This window comes from Eulemur rufifrons, chromosome 8 (assembly GCF_041146395.1).
Source record: "Eulemur rufifrons isolate Redbay chromosome 8, OSU_ERuf_1, whole genome shotgun sequence".
Taxonomy (NCBI): domain Eukaryota; kingdom Metazoa; phylum Chordata; class Mammalia; order Primates; family Lemuridae; genus Eulemur; species Eulemur rufifrons.
The window spans coordinates 27,294,899-27,312,291 of NC_090990.1; positions in this window are offsets into that span (position 1 = coordinate 27,294,899).

Genomic DNA, 17,393 nt, shown 5'->3' on the forward strand with positions numbered 1-17,393 from the left:
AATTCATCCTAGTTGATATATATCAGTTATATATTCATTTTTACTTCTGAATAGCATTCCTTTGTGTAAGTTAACACAATCTCTTTACCCATTATACTATAGATAGGCATTTTGGTCAAGTCCATTATCTTTGCTATTGTAGAAAATGATGTTACGAACACTTTTGTACACTTCTGGTATACACATACAAGAGTCTCTTTAGGGTATATTCTGGGAATGGAATTGTTGGGTCATTGTGTGTGTGTGTGTGTGTGTGTGTGTTTTCAACTTGGCTAGATGATGTCAAAAAGTTTTCCAAAGAGGTTGCACAAATATACACTCTCAACAGTCGTAGATGAGAGTTTATGCTACTCCACATCCCTACCAACACTTGGTATTGCCATCGTTTTCATTTTTGGCAATCTGATAGACATGTAACGGTACCTCATTATGGTTTTAATTTGCAATTTCCTGATTATCAATGAGGTTGAGCATCTCTTCATATGTTTACTCCCCATTTGTGTTTCCTCTTCTAGAAAATACCTGCATATGTCCTTTGCCGACTAGTCTTATAAAAATGTATTGTTCTGACACTTTCTCAATCATTCTTTATATCTTCTTGATATTAATCTTTTGTTGGTTACTTGTGTTACAAATGTCTTCCCCCAGGGTGAGGCTTGTCTTTTCACTCTATAGTATCTTATGAGGAAAAAGTTTCTAATTCTAATATAGTCAAATTTATTAACCTCTTCTTCATAGTGTGCATGTTTCAATGACCTCATGGTTATGAAGATGTGTTCCTACATTGTGTCTGAAGAGTTTTTTAGTTTTTCCTTTTATTTTTAATTACTTAATTCACATGGAATTTATCTTTGTGTAGATTGTGATGTAAGAACCAAATTCCTTTTTTTTTTCAGTAAAGATAACCAATATTTCCAGCACTATCAATTGAATATTCCATTCTTTTCCCACCAATCTACAATGTCCACTCCATCAAAAATCAAGTTTCCATGTATGCATGATTTGTTTCTGGACTTTTTCTTCTGTTTCATTGTCCTATTCATCTATCACTACCTTAATTACTATAGTTTAATGATATAACTTGCAATCTGGTAGGGGGAAATCCCCCTGGTTTGTTCTTCTTCTTTAACAGGATCTTGGCCATTTGTTATACTATATAAATGTAAAAATTGCCTTGTCAAGTTCCAACTGTGTTGTAAATCTAATTGGAATTTCACTGAGTCAAAAGAGTACTTTGAGGAATTTATACCTTTATAATGTGGGGTATTTTGTCCAGGAATATGATATATCTACTTATTTAGGTCTTAATGTAATGTACTTCAATTAAATTTTATAATTTTCTCCATAAAAACCTTTCATAGCTTGTGTTATATTTACTCCCAGGTACTTTTGTGTTTTTATTGCTGATGTGAATGGTTTATTTTAAATGAAATTTCCCAACTGATTGCTATTGGTGTATAAAAATTGTATTGACTTTTGTATATTGATTTTGTATCCAGCAACCCTGCTAAAGTCTCATTTTCTTCTAATAATTTATCTATAGTTTCTTTTGGGTTTTCTACATAGTCAATCATAGATCTGCAAATAACAACTGTTTTGCTTCTTCTCTCCCTAATCTTTACCCTTCCTGTTTAATTTTTGAAGCTAGCAAATGAGGTAAGTATAACCATTATCCCCATTTTTATAAATGGGGAAACCAAACCTCAGAGAAGTTAAGTAACTTGCCCAAGCTCTCACAGCTAGAATTGGACAAAGTTAGGACTGAAAGCCCGGTCTAGCCATTCCAAAATCCATGCTTTTATTTCCTTTGCTATGGATTTCTTATACTTTCCCCAGCACACAAATACATTTGAGGTTTGTAATAGAAAATCTTGGCACAGAAAAACATTGATCTGCCACTAAGGGAAAGGATTTTTATTTGTTGCTTTTAAAGAAAAAATATTATTTTGAATTGATCAATACATCTGTACCATCCCAGAGCCACAAAAGAAGAAGCAAAGGGGAAGAACTAACACATCATTTTGTGTTCGTTCCATCTTATCAGCAACCAGCAAGCTGAGTGTTAGTGTCCCAATTTTGCAGCTGAGGAAACTGAGTTTCAGAGAGATGAATATAAAAAAGCAACCACCAGAAAAAGAAGCGTTCAATGTCAACCAGATAGCAAAATGTGTATAATGCATCAAAACAAAGCATTTGGAATAGCCTCCAAGTATAATGTGCAAATCAGTTTTACAGCCCCAGGTAAATACTGAAAGTTGGGGCCTTGGAAAGGTTCTCTGTGTGTTCTCTGCAAGTCCATGGAGGGAAAGAACCCCTCTGGGAGCTGGGAAGGAAACAAACTGGGAAGTCATTTGTTCTTTTGCATTCATTCATTTATTCATTTAATAAATATAGTATTCATTAAGGACCACCCATCTGAATCCTGGAGTAAATGTGGGGAATACAGGTGGGAACAAGCCAGGCACAGTCCCTGCCCTTGTGAAGCTTCCCATCTGGCAAGATTCAGGCATGAGACCAGGAATCGCTGGTTGGCATCCGTGGTACTCAAGCCCAGCCCCCACCGCCAGGCAAACAGAAGTCCTGTATGAGGCTCAAGCAGACAGTGCTGGGCTCCAGAGCATCCCCAGGTCCCCATCTGCAAACTGCCACCGCGCTAAGGCAGGCTGGTGACCCTGTCTCTCTCCTGGGTTTCCAGCAGCCCAGGTGTTGCTGGGAGCCTGTCCATCAGAGTGCCAATCGCGAGGGAAATTGAATCCAGAGGCTCTTTCTAGTCATGTTTGCTCACTTTTTTCTTAGCATGATCTTTGGTTTCATTATATTTAGGTATTTCTTTTATTTATCCATGCACCAGGAAAAAAAAAAAAAAGGAAGGGTGCCCCTTTAAACCAGGCGTGAAATGTATTAGGAACCTAAAGTTGAGAATAATGGGCCTTTTTTTTTTCCCTCCTGGAAAGCTAGCCTACAGGAGGAAAAAAAAAATCCATTCAAATAATTTCGTTTAGTCCTAAGTATAAAATAACCGAAGTCAAGGTGTCTCTGCTGTTATTATTTTTTCTGATGTTTTTGACACCCGCGTGTGGAGTTCTCCGGCGTTCACAGCTTCCAGAGCTGTGAGCTCCCACTTGGTATATTCGTAATACTCCTTAATATTTTCATTTTGATGTAATTTGCGGCCCCAGCTTTTTAAATATCCGCTCTGTAATAATGTTTAATTTCAGGGGTCACTCCGCCAAGGAGTATATTAAAGCTTATAAAACTCATTTCCAAAGCTCAAATATCAAGCTGTGATCAGGTTAGGAGGGCAGCATCTGTGAATATTTCATCTTTTATCATGCTGATAATAAGGAGATGACAGAGGCACATTATTACAATGAGAGAATTGCTCATTTCAGGCCTGGTGCTGGAAGCTGGGGTCTGCAGTATGTATTACTCAATAAGAGCAATTCTGATATGAAAAGCAAGTTTACTGAGGCACCACTGTGTCTTATTTGATTGGAATGAATAATATATGGAGCCGCTGTTCGGGCGGCTGCTGGCCGGGGGAGGGGAGGCTTGCATGGAGAGGTGCACTTGGGGATAGAAGGCGAAATAATTTATCAAAGGATGTGTTTTATGGCCTGAAAATAAAGTTAAGATAACCACTGTTTATTAGAATCATTATTTCGGAAATCTGTATTCTGGAAATCTTAAACATGTGCCGGCTTACACACGAGAAGAATCTTGATCCGTTCGCCTGGTAGAGAGGCCTCGTAATTATCTATTTGCACATAGGGGCTGAGTGAATTTGACACCCGGGCTGATTCCTGCCACATTCTCCATTGGCAACTTTCATTATTGCTTTGCGTCAAGCCAACTTCATCAAGCGGGAACCTTAAAACTCTGGTCTTTCTGTAGTGAGATGATGAAACATCACCAAGGGTGAAAATCAAGCGTGAACCACCTCTAATTGCTGCCCCCACCCTCCAGCCACCACTGCACCCACCCCCTTCTCTCCTCCTTCTCCCCGCCATAGTGGGAGATGGTCATCTCCTCCAGGACCAATCGTTCCCTTGGTGCCACGGACCTTGTCCCTTCCTCCAGTTCTGACTTCTGGCCCCTGTGTGAAGCCATACTCTTCCTCTCCTCTGTCTCTGACTGCCCCCTTTCAGCTGGCTCCTCCCCCTCAGCCTATGAACATGATCTAATCTCTTCCATCCTAGTAAAAAATATCTTTCTTACCTTGCATCTCCCTCCAGCTATCACCGTAGTTATTTTCTTAACTTCTCATCCAAGAGTCTCATAAGAATTGAATACATTTTTTTTGTTGTTGTTGTTGAGACAGAGTCTCACTTTGTTGCCCAGGCTAGAGTGAGTGCCGTGGCGTCAGCTTAGCTCACAGCAACCTCAGACTCCTCGGCTTAAGCGATCCTACTGCCTCAGCCTCCCGAGTAGCTGGGACTACAGGCATGCGCCACTATGCCCGGCTAATTTTTTCTATATAGATTTTTAGTTGTCCATATATAATGTCTTTCTATTTTTAGTAGAGACGGGGTCTCGCTCAGGCTGGTCTCGAACTCCTGACCTTGAGCAATCCACCCGCCTCGGCCTCCCAGAGTGCTAGGATTACAGGCGTGAGCCACCGCGCCCGGCCAAGAATTAAATACATTTACTGCTCCACCAACTCATGTGGCATTCACCGCTCAAGTCATTTCATTCTCTCCTCCATACCCACCATTCTGATGAGACCGCTCCCTCCAAGGTCATGGGCGCCTGCTAATTATCCAAATCCACTGGGCATTTTCATTCCACTCCTAGCTCAACCTCTCGGCTGCCCAGGTCCCCATTATTTCACAACACCACTCTCTGTCCGTTCTCCTCCTTCCTAACTCCCTATTTCTCCTCTGGTTCCTCGCTGGGAAACTCTTCCCACCCTCCCTCAAGGGGGTCGTGTTCAGTGGGACCTGTGCCTTACCCTCTCCTCACACAGTCCCCTCTGCTGGGCAGCAGCATTCACTGCTGTGATTGTAACTGCCACGCTCTGACCTGCAACTTATTAACAGTAATTGGTTTGTAATCCAGCCTCTTGCTTGGAGCTCCAGACCCAAATATCTGACTGGGTGCCCTACTGGGTGCCCAAATGCCACAGGTGGAAAATGTAACAACCAACGCAAACATACCCACACTGCCTCCTCCTTCTCCTGATTCCTCTACCTCGAATGGAGACAACCCTAAAAGCAGTCACCCTCGGGGAGATACAGACCAGCATCCTGACCTCTTCCATTTCCCACATGCCCCATTTGCAATCCACCATCAGGTCCCACTGGTTCTTTTTATATTTTTAGGAAACAAATAGATCTACTGCTATTTCTGATTATAAAAATAACACATGCTTATTAAAAAATTTTCCTGATGGATATCCCAATCACCCTGATTTGATCACTACACATGTATACATGTATTGAAATCTCATATGTATTCCGTAAATACGTACAATTATTATGTATCAATAAAACATAAAAAATTACATTTTAAAAAGTTTTCAAACTATACAGAAGTGGACAGAGAAGGTAAAAATCACCTGAACTCCCTCCAGCCCCAGATAATCATTAACATTTTACATAAACACATCTACCCTTTTTATTTTTACTTTGTACATTTAGTGAATATTTACTGAGTGCCAACTATGTACCAGTTATTGTATTAGGCACATATGTACACATTCCTTTTTTATACCAAAAAATGGGGTCTAGCTATGCACATAATATCTTTAATTTAACAAGGCATGTAATTTTATTTCAATAAATATAGATCCACCTACTCCACTTAAATAGTTACATAGTATTCCATTGAATGGCTATAGCATGATTTATTTAGTTTATTTACTTAATCAGATCCCTACTGATAGATTTTTGGGTCATATCCAAAATATGATATTATCTGTCATTTGCAGTAAACATCCTTATACATAAATGTTTTCTCATTTGTTCAATTATGCTTTAGAATAAATTCCTGGATGTAAAATTGTGGGGTTAAGAGTGTGCACATTTTTAAGGCTTTTGATAACTATTAACAAATACACTCCAATGATGTTTATCAATTGATATCTTACCAATATGAAAATTTTCTCCTGCCCTGTTTTATACCAAATATTATCAATTTTGTTAAGCTTTGCCAATCCGCCAAATAATATTTGTTAATGTTTATTTGCATTTATTTTAATACTGTTGATATTGAGCATCTTTTCATACTTTTGTTGGATATTTGTATTTCTTTTGTAAATTACTTGTTCATGCCTTTTACCCATTGAAGAGATTGTTCCAATTTTTCCTATTGATGTATATGAACTCTTTACATATTACAAAGTACAATCTTTTATCTATCATAGATGTTGCAGACATCTTTAATCAGGGGGTAACTATTAAACTATTCTCTATTAACAGCAATTTATGATTTTTATATAGTCTAATCTAATAACTTTTTTCTTTTTGGCTTCTGCTTTGGGAACATGCTTAGAGAGGACTTCAATGCCACTAAATTATAAAAGCTAGAAAGATATTTACCCAGATATTTTCTTTCAGTCATCCTGAAGTTTTAATTTTCACATTTTAAATATTTTCCTTCCAAAATTTCTCTTGGTGTAATACTTATTAATTTTAACATACAGGAAAATACCTAAATCAATACAAATGTGGGATTATAATTGCTAAAATGTGTAAGAAAAAAAGAAACTCCTAGCAAACTAAAAAATAAAAGGAAATTCCTCAACCTCATAAAGGGCATTTTATTAAAACAAACAAACAAAAAACTACAGCTAATCATGCTTAAAGCTCTTCCCCTAAATCAGGAAAAAGTCAAGGACGTTGATATGGTTTGGATGTTTGGCCCCTCCAAACCTCACGTTGAAATTTGATCCCCAGGGTTGGAGGTGGGGCCTGGTGAGAGGTGTTTGTGTCAAGGGAGTGGATTCCTCAGGAAAGCCTTGGTGCCCTCCCCAGGATAATGAGTGAGCTCTCACTTTATTAGTTCACAAGAGAGCTGGTTGTTTAAAAGAAACTGGCCTCACCTGCTCCCTCTCTTGCCATGTGACAGGCCTGTTCTCCCTTCGCCTTCTGCCTTGATTGGAAGCTCCCTGAAGCCCTCACCAGAAGCAGATGCTGGCATGATGTTTCTTCAACAGTCTGCAGAACTGTGAGACAAAGAAACCTCTACTGTTTATAAATTACACAATCTCAGTTATTTCTTCATAGCAACACAAAACAGACTAACACAGATGTCTATTCTTACCATTTCTATACAACATTGCATTGGAGGTCCTGGCCAGTACAATAGGAATATTAGAAATAGAAGGCATAAAGATTAGAAAGGAAGAAGTTAAATGGTCTTTTTTGCAAACAACAAAATGGCACAAAATTCCAATGAATATACCAAAATCACCGAATAGAAAAAAAAAGAAGAAAATTTAGCAAAATCACAAAACAATATATTATACAAAAATCAGTTGTACTTCTAGAGCCTAACAATAAACAACAGGACAATAAAAAAATTTTAGCTGATATGCAGTAGTATTGATTTAAAAAACAAAATGCTTAGAATAAATTTAAGGAAAAAATGTAGTATCTCTACAATGAAAACTACAAATATTACTAGGAGAAATTAAACATGATCTACATAAATGGAGACTTTCACCATATTTATAGATTAGAAGACTCAGTATCATTAAGCTGGTCATTCTCCCTAAATGGATCTATAGATTCAATGCAATCCCAATCAAAATCCCAGAGAGTTTTTTACATAAGTTGATAAGCTGACTCTAAAACTAAATGGAAATGCAAAAGATTTAGAATAGCTAAAAGAAATCTAAAAAAAGGAACAAAGTTGGACTTTGTTCAGTTGGATTTACACTACCTGATTTCAAGATTTATACAGTAGTCCTCCCTTATCCTCGGGGGATATGTTCCAAGACCCACAGTGGGTGCCTGAAACCACAGATAGTACCAAACTCTCTATATATACTTTATGTTTTCCTATACACACATACCTATGATAAAGTTTAATTTATAAATTAGAAACAGTAAGAGATTAACAACAATAACAAATAATAAAATAGAACAATTATAACAATATGCCAGCACCACTACGCTTGTGCTTTGAGGCCATTATTAAATTTTAAAAAGTTTCTTGAACACAAGCACTGCAATACCAACAGTCACTCCAATAACTAGTGACTAACTGCAGGTAGCGTCCACAGTGTGGATATGCTGGACAAAGAGATGATGTACATCCCAGGCAGGATGGAGTGGGACAGGGTGAGATTTCATCACAATACTTAGAACGGTATGCAATTTAAACCTTATGAATTGTTTATTTCTGGAATCTTCCATTTAATATTTTCAGACCGCAGTTGACCATGGGTAACTGAAACTGTGGAAAGAGAAACCACAGATTTGGGGGAACTACTGTACTATGAAGCTACAGTTATCAGTGCAGAATGATATTGGTATAAGAGTAAACATATAAATCAATGGAACAGACTACAGAGTCCAGAAATAGGCCAATATTTATATGACCAATTGATTTTCAATAACATAGGCACCAACATAATTCAATAAGGAAAGGATAGTGTTTTAAACAAATGGAGCTAGAACAACTGGATAGTCATACGAAAGAAAAGTAAACTCAATTCCTATCTCACACCATACACAATTTGAAATGGATCATAGACATAAACATAAAACTATAAAATTTCTAGAAGATATAATAGAAAAAAAATCTTTGCAATTTTGGGTTAGGCAACAATTTCTTTGATAGAAAAGAAAAATGATTTGTCATAAAAGAAAAAAATTAATAAAGTAGACTTCATCAAAATAAAACACTCCTGCTCTCTAAAAGACACAATCAAGAAAAGGCAAGCTACAAAATGGAAAGAAATATTTGCATCACATATATCTGTCAAGGAGCTTACATAAAGAATCAGAATACATAAAGAACTCTTATGACTAACAACAAGATGACTTACCACTCAAATTTTTTAAATGGGCAAATTTTGAACAGACACATCACAAAAGGCCAATAAACAGAAGAAAAGACATTCAACAACATGAGTCACCAGAGCAAATTAAAACCACAGTGAGATACCACTCCACACCCACTGGAATGGTTAAAGTTTGAAAAGACAGTTCCAAGATCAGATGATGAGAATGTGGAGGAAGTAGACCTCTCATACACTGTTGATGAGAATATAAAATGGTACAACCACTTTGGAAAACAATTTGGCAGTTCCTGATATAATTAAACATATACAACCCAGAAATTCCATTCTCATGTATTTATCCAAAAGAAACTGTGTGTGTATACACATATGCACACACACATACAGACTTGTACACATATGTTCATATACTTCTATTTGTAATAGCACTTGCCAAAATATTCATCAACAGGCAAATGGATAAACAAATGGTGCTGTACCCAGAACACTACATTGCAGTAAAAATGAACTACTGATACACTCAACAATATGAATGAATCTCCAAACAATTATGCTGAGTAAAAAAATCCAGATAAAAAGGGATACATACTGTGTGATTCCATTCATATGATCCTCTAGAACAGACAAGCTAATCAATAGTGATAGGTATCAGAATAGTGGTTGCACAGCAGCAACTTGGCATAGGGACAACAGGAAACACTGTGGGAAGATGGAAATGTTCTGTATGGTAATTGAGGTAATAGTCACATGATGCATACATTTATTGATCAAACCTTATCAACCTGTATTCTTGAAACAGGTGAGTTTTATTATATGTAAGTTACACCTCAAAAAAGTTTATTAAAAAATATTAGAACAGGATTTTGACAGCCTCTCAAAGCCAGGATCTTTTCCTTATGTTGCTTGTTCTTTTTCTGCTTCCCCACCACTCCCTCCCATTGTTCAGTAAGAAAAGTATTGGACAACACATGGCAGGACTACATTAATTAAGATGCTTTTGGTAACAAAACTCCAGTTCAAACTAATCTAAGAACAAACGTTTGGCGCCGGACTGGAACAAGTATCTTGGGTAGAGCTAGCAGTGGTGCTACTTGGAGGGCTGCCTGGTGCATCCCATTCCAAGGGTACTGCAGCCCTGGGCTCGCTGGTGCCCCAGGTCCAGACAGCAGCAGGAAAAGAAGGGGCTGTGGAGAGCTGCAAGGGGGAGGTGGCCTGGGAACAAAGCTTGCCACTGTGGCAGTCTGGGAGTGTAGCTATTCAAACTATCCTTCTCATTTGTCCTTTTCAGAAAATGGCATCGGTGAAAGAAGTGGGGAAGAGCTTTTGAGTGTCAGCCTTTGGCAGCAGCCATTGGAATTGCTTCTCCCATGATGAGGACTCTAAGACCTTTCTTCCCAGAGAAGAGGAGAAGGCGGGGAATAGAGAGGAATGGGAGGAAGGAATACAGTTCGCCGACTATTAGAGTTACCAGAAGAGATAAAAGATTCTTTTTTGCAATGTAAATTCATCTAGATGGATACTGCAGTGTGCAAAATAATTCCTGTCGAAGTCTATAGGTTGTCGTCTCTGCCAGGCTTTTGTTCTTCTGAGTTCAGGTGTTGGGGGGGGGCAGCATGTCTGAGTCTATGTGAGAAGGGGACCAGGGTTCACCTCTTGGCATTCACAAAGACACCCAAATACTAGTGTGCTGGGGTGTGCTCAACATGAGGCAAAGCTCTTGGCAATGGTAAGAGGAAAGAGGAAGGAAGGAAAGAAGGAAGGAAGAAAGGGGAGAAGGAAGGAATGAAGGAAGGTAGGAAGGAAGGGAGGGGGAAGGAGAGATGGAGGGATGGAGGGAGGGAAAGAGGACAAGAAGGATGGAGGGAGGGAAGAAGGCAATACACGAAACTTGGGTTATTCTCCAGCCAAACTGAACAATTCATTGTTCCTCCGGGCCCACTGCCCACCCACCTCTATGCCACACTCGCTATGCCTTAGAGAGTCCTCTCCCCTGCCCTCGCCTCTCCCAGTATCTCCACATTTCCGGATACCACCTGTTCTTCCAGATGCAGCTGTGGGACCGGTCCCAGGGCACAGGATGAGGCCACTCTCCATCACACTGCGCTGCAGCACCCTCCTGCCCACCCGGCCACCCACCCGGCCACTCCATTAAAAGACCAGCCCAGCCTTATTAGCAAGTCTATAGCCTCAGAAGCAGAAAAAGTGCTGCTCATCCCATTTATTGTGCATATTATTCTCGTCAGCGGCTTTTAGAGGATTTTGCTAATGGCTCAGGGACTGTACGCACCATCACAATTAAGACATTGCTAATAAATTAAGTTTTATGGACATAAATCAGCAGGTATGCTTATTCAGCTGTTACACCTCACTTAGAAGTAGGCTTTGCACCTTAAGATGAAGTATATTTCTATTCAGGAGTTGTAATGGCCTTGTTAATGGAATATTAATTACCACAGTTGTTGGACAGCGAGATGTCTGTTCCAGCTCTCTTGCCACAAGTGTTCTTAGAGAAAAACATTTTTCCAACTTTGTCACTAAGGCTGTTGAATCTCAGCCAAGCCCACGCCATCCTCCCCAGTGAAAGGACAGAATGAAGTTTACCTTCCTGCACCCTGCACCCCAAACTAGTTGGTTAAATGAGGCCTTCAGCTACTGCAATGATACTGTTCGCCCTCCTGCGCCCTGCGCCCCACAGGAGTGAGTTAAGCAAAACCTTAAGCCAGCTAAGTGGTGGTGTACAGTCCACCTTCTCCAAAGACACTGTTCTGGAGAAGGAAAGTTGGGCTGAGAGTCAAGAGGCCTGGCTTCTCACCTCCTGTCACAGGGCAGTCGGGCTGCCCTGGACTGGATGGCTTAAACACTAGACATTTATTTCTCACAGTTCTAAAGGCTAGGAAGTCCAAGATCAAGGTGCTGGCAGATTGACTGTCTGGTAAGGGGCCGTCTCCTGGCTTGTAGACTGCCACCTTCTCACTGCATGCTCACATGGCCTTTTCTCAGTGTGTGCCCATAGAGGGGGAGAGGAGAAGAGAGAGAGAGAGAGAGAGGGAGAGAGAGAGATCCTGCCGCTTCCTCTTCTTACGAGGGCACTAATCCCATCATGAGGGCATCATCCTTGTGACCTCATCTAAACCTGGTTACTTCCCAAAGGCCCCACCTCCTATTACTATCCCCCTTGGGGATTAGGGTTTCCACATATGAATTTGGGGGAGACACAAACATTTACTCCATAACACCACCACTGTGACAATGGCCAGCACTGTTACCTTAGGCTGGCCACTTACACTCTCTGGGCCTCAGTTTCCCATTTATTACATGGGTATAATAAAGCAACCAGGGATAAAACTAACTGAAAAACCCAACTCTTAGACATCAATCATGGACCATTTTGTGATTGTCTTTCCAAGACTACAGAGGAAACACCACTCCCCAAAGATAGGAATGGATTTTGCCTAGAAGGGAGTGAAGGTTCTGTCAATTATCCTACGAAGTTGTTAATCCAAGAGAAAGAAATGATCCAGGGTTGTGGATGGAGGGGAGGGGATTCCTTTTGCTCTGCTAATGCATGAAGATTTCTTTGGTCCCAAACTGTAGCATGGAAGGGCTGGAGAAGAGTGGGCTGCCCCGACCGTGGGACAGAGTGAGCAGCACAACCAGCCTCCACGTTGTATTGGCAGCATCAGGGACTGCAGCAGCCCCGGCACCGGCAATGTGGGAAGAGAGCCACATTCAGGGAAGTCAGCATCTGGGGTAACAGAGGCATAGCCCTGTTATCAACAGGAACAACCAAGAGTGAGCCTTTGGACACAAAGAGAGGAGGGCCACCCCATGAGAAGAGCTATACCCTTGCAGAGTGGCATTTTCCAGCAGGAAGATAGGTGACAGCTACTGAGGCCATAGAAAATTGAACTATGTGGGTGGTAAGTCCTGCCTTGGTCTTGGACCAGGTTGGTCCTAAAAACCTGCTCAGCAAAAGAAGAGCCCAGTTAGGACATAACACACCTGGATCCCTGTCCCTGCTCTGCCCTCAAACCACTGCCATCTTAAGCAAATCCTCGCCCATTTGGGGCCCTCGTTTCTTTCTTTCAACCCAATGACCTCGAGGTTAAACAGCCTCTGCCTCTGAGAAATATGCTTTAAAGCATGCATCACCTTTCATTTCTTCATCTGGAGAAAAAAAAAATCTCAGACCAGGGGATCTGCTGGAAGAATTTTTTTTCTTTGCATCCATTTAACATATCAATTCTCACATTTTCTGCTTGAACTTCAGAGCAAAGGACTTGGAAAGTTAAGCCTTTGCCTATTTAATGCATGGTTTTGCATATTCTCCTGGACCCAAAGGGTCCTCTTTGCCCTGGAGGTGCCCACCACAGACCTGCCCTGCTCCCCGGCTGCAGTGAGGCCCACTCTCTCCACAGCTAACTGGGGCAGCTGCCCTGTCCACACCTCCTCCACTCCTCCTGGAGACAGTGAAAGGCCATGCCAAAGTGGGGTGCAGACAAAGGATGGAGAATGGGGAATAGGCAACGAGAACCCCAGAAGGGGAGTGTGCGCACAAGGTGGTTGGAGGGAAGATATAGTTTGCCAGGTAGATGGAATAAAACCAAAGCAACTGGCATTCCGCATGGAGCTCGAGGACAGCCACAGAGCACATCTGGCTGAGAGGCTCTAACACAAGCGTTTGGATATTCCAGTGTCGGCAGCATCCAGAGCCCCTAGGCCCCTTCCAGAGGTGGAAGAGAGAGGGAAGGCTAAGCTGTGACACAGTGCTCATCTCCTGAGCACTTTGCCCTTTGCTCATTCCACAATAAAACTGCACCCGCAGAGAGAGTGGAGTGACCAGAAATGGCCTTTGGAGGTCCCTCAGTCAGCTACTGCTGCATAACAAACAATGTCAGTCACACTTCACAGCAAGCATTCATTCAGCTCAGGCACCTGCAGGTCACCTGGATTCCTCTGAACTAGGTGGGCTTAGATGGGCAGTTCCAAGCTGCAGGGTTGGTCTGGTCTGCTACACATCTCCCTCATCCTCCCTGGCCCAGCAAGCTAGGGGGCATGTTCTTCTCATGGCAGTGACAACCCCTTGAGGCCTAGCTCAAGATGGTACCCTGTGGTTTCTGGCCCCTTCTGTTGGCCAAAGCAAGTCACATGGCCAAACCCTGAGTTAAAGGCAAGGATAATAGACTTTGCTTCAGTGAGAAGAAATGCAAAGTCCTACAGAAAGGGCATAGATACAAGGAGAGGTAAAGAATTGGGACCAATAAAGCAATCTACAAAAGGAATAAGTCCCATAGTGTTTCATAGTCAACGGGACACTTTTTCACACTTTCCTTAGTTTACTTTTCATAATAACCCTGAGACACAGCGATTATATCTCCATTTTACAAATGAAGAAATTCAAACTCAGAAAGAAGAAAAATGCTCAAGATCACACAGTCATTAAGCATAAAAGTGATCTCTTCATCCAACGTCAAGTCCAGAATCTTTGCCAAACCCCAATGTTGGCTTTCCTTGAGGGACCCTAGAAGACCTGGGATTTGTGGAAGGGTGCCCCATTATTGGTGTCCAGAGACAAGTTTTATGGAAGGCAAAACTGACCTCAGTGTTCTTAACCATAAAAATAAAGGATTTGGATGAAATTGGGAACATCAAACGTCTGGCACACGTGCTGCCCCTAGCCAGCCACTGCCGCCGAGCTGGAGAGGACACCAAACATGAAGACCATTTGTAAATGCTTTGTCAACCTTCACTGAGGCCCATTCAGCCCCAAATCCCCATGATTCTGAAACTAACAACACTGCGGAACAACAGCCTGGAAGGGACACTTGGCTAGGATCAGAAAAATCGATTCTAATCCAAGCTCTGCTATAGCTGTGACCTAGAAAAGAGGTAAACTTCTCTGGGCATTGTTGCATCCATTTTGTGACCTTTAAAACCATTTACTTCAATTCCATAAACATTAATTGAGTGCCTATTGTGTGCCAAATACTGCTGTCAGGAAACTAAAGAAATGAATGAGACATGTATTATGAATGAGACTGCCTCCCTGGAAGGAAGGCAGAGGAACCAGGGAATGCTTGGATTTCTGAGGTCCAGCCCAATGCTAATATTCCACTAATAACATTAAAAAGCAAAGACATTACCACAGGACTCATAAATCCTGCAGATTCCCCAAGCTTGAAGATCTCCTCCCAGGCAGGAGTGTGGGGTTATTGATGAGAGGATGACCTCAGAGTAGGGGTTCCCATGTTCTGCTATTTTCCAGAATAAAAGGCAGTTGCCACTTCCAAGCCAAACTTTTCCAGGCTCATCTTCCAGATTTGGGGATAGACAGACCTGGGTCTGAATCCCAGCTCAGCTGCTTACTATCTTGATGACCTTGGGCCATCTACTTACTCACTATGTATCTGGCTTCTTTACAAGAAAAGCAGGGAGAATAATCATCGCAGCCACATGGAGTTGTCCTACATACTATTAAACAGGCAAACCTATGCACATGACTGCAACACACAGATGCCTTGGATGAGTTCACATCCTTTCCTTCCTCTCCTTCACTTTCCCCATGCCCCAGCTCAGAGCTTCACCCTAGATGCACAAGAGAGTCCCTGGTGAGCTTTTTAAAAATAGAGATGTCCAGCCAGCTCTCTCTAAGACCGAGGGAATCAAAACCTCTGGGGATGGGGACCAGGGAATCATACTTTTTGAACCCACTCCCTGCCAGGTGATGTTAAAATGCAATCAGAGTTGAGAACCACAGTGCCAATTGTATTATTCCAAAGAAACAGAACCAATAGGAGATATACGTATACTATATATATGTATGTAAGCTATATATAAGATACATATACAAAGAGGTTTATTACAAGGAATTGCCTCACACAATTATGAAAGCTGAGAGGTTTCAAGGTCTGCAGTCTGCAAGCAGGAGACCAGGAGAGCTGATGATTCCAGTCTAAGTCTGAAGGCAAAAGGGGACCAATGTCCCAGCTTGAAGACAGGCAGAGAGAAAGAATTCTTTCTCACTCAGCCTTTATGTCCTATTCAGGCCCTCAGCGGATTGGATGAGGCCACCCACACCCGGCAGAGCCACCTGCTTTACTCAGCCTACCAATGCAAATGCCAGTCCCATCCAGAAACACCCTCACACACACCCCCAGACACCGACCGAACATATGGGTGCCCTATGGCCCAGTCAAGCTGACACAAAATTAACCGTCACACTCGCTCAGCCAGCTTTTCACTCTCCAGATAAGCCCAGCATCCCCCCGGCCCCCTGGCTTTGCTCACGAAGTTCCTTCTCCCTAAAAAACAGTTCCCCATCCCTACCTTTTGCTGATCAAACCCTGCTCAACCCAACCCAAATGTTCTAATTCTCTCCTGTAGGGGCCTCCCATGCCCAGGCTCTCCTGAGCGTCTGGGGGAGGAGCCACCCCGGCATGACCAAGATGGCGCCATCCCCGCCACGCAAGCACTTACCCATGAGAGCCCAGAGCTTTTCCACAGCTTTGCACCTGTGCAGAACTTCCCCCACCCCCACAAGGCAGGGTGGGCACAAGGGGCAACCCTCGGGGGTGCAGCAGGAAAGGGTTCACTCAGGGTCACCTGGTGTTTGGGACCCCTGCCACTGTTGTTCAGGGGCCCATGTGGTGTGAGATAACCTGGATGTCTCCAGGACCGACAGGCCTGCGGACTTGACCGAGGTGGCATACTAGAATTACTCAAATTTCTCTTGCTCACATCCCCACCCCTGTGCCTACTGCAGCCTCCAGGCCCCTCAAATGTTACCCTTTTGCCTTATGGAAATGTCCAAGTATCGTGCAGACTCACATGTGCTCCCAAGTGATGCTCCTGTGTTTTCTGCCCCTGTCACCTTCAGAGACATCTGGGGCGGACCCTCACCACTGCCCCCACCGCCAGTGCCCCCAGGAAGAGCAACCTTCACTTGCAGAATGCTGTGTTCAAGGAATCCAAACACCACAGTCCCAGTGGTCCCTCCTAAACCAAAGGCACATGTGACCCCAGGAAAGGTGGAAAGGAGGCTGTTGTCCCCTACTCCATGCTACGCAGGCTCCAAACCCATGCCGCCTGTGTCTTCTGTCCCAGGGTTACTAGAAAATACAGTTCACCCCTGGGGCTCCATGGCCAGTTCTCTGGGCTGGGAGGGCCAGACTCCAGCTGCCCCCTCGGTCCCCTGCCTCTGCCTCCGGAGCTCCACACACAAACCTTGCCCTGGGCCAATCAACTCATGCAATTTGATGGATGCCCAAGATGTGAATTGCCCAGGCTCGGACATGACCGAATTTCCATTCCGGCTTATTGGTAGCACAATAATCATTCTTCAACATGTAGGCAGGGGGAAGAAGAGTTTTGGACAGGGCAGCTCAGCTGCCAGGAGGTGCTATGAGCCTGGTCCCCACCACCTGGA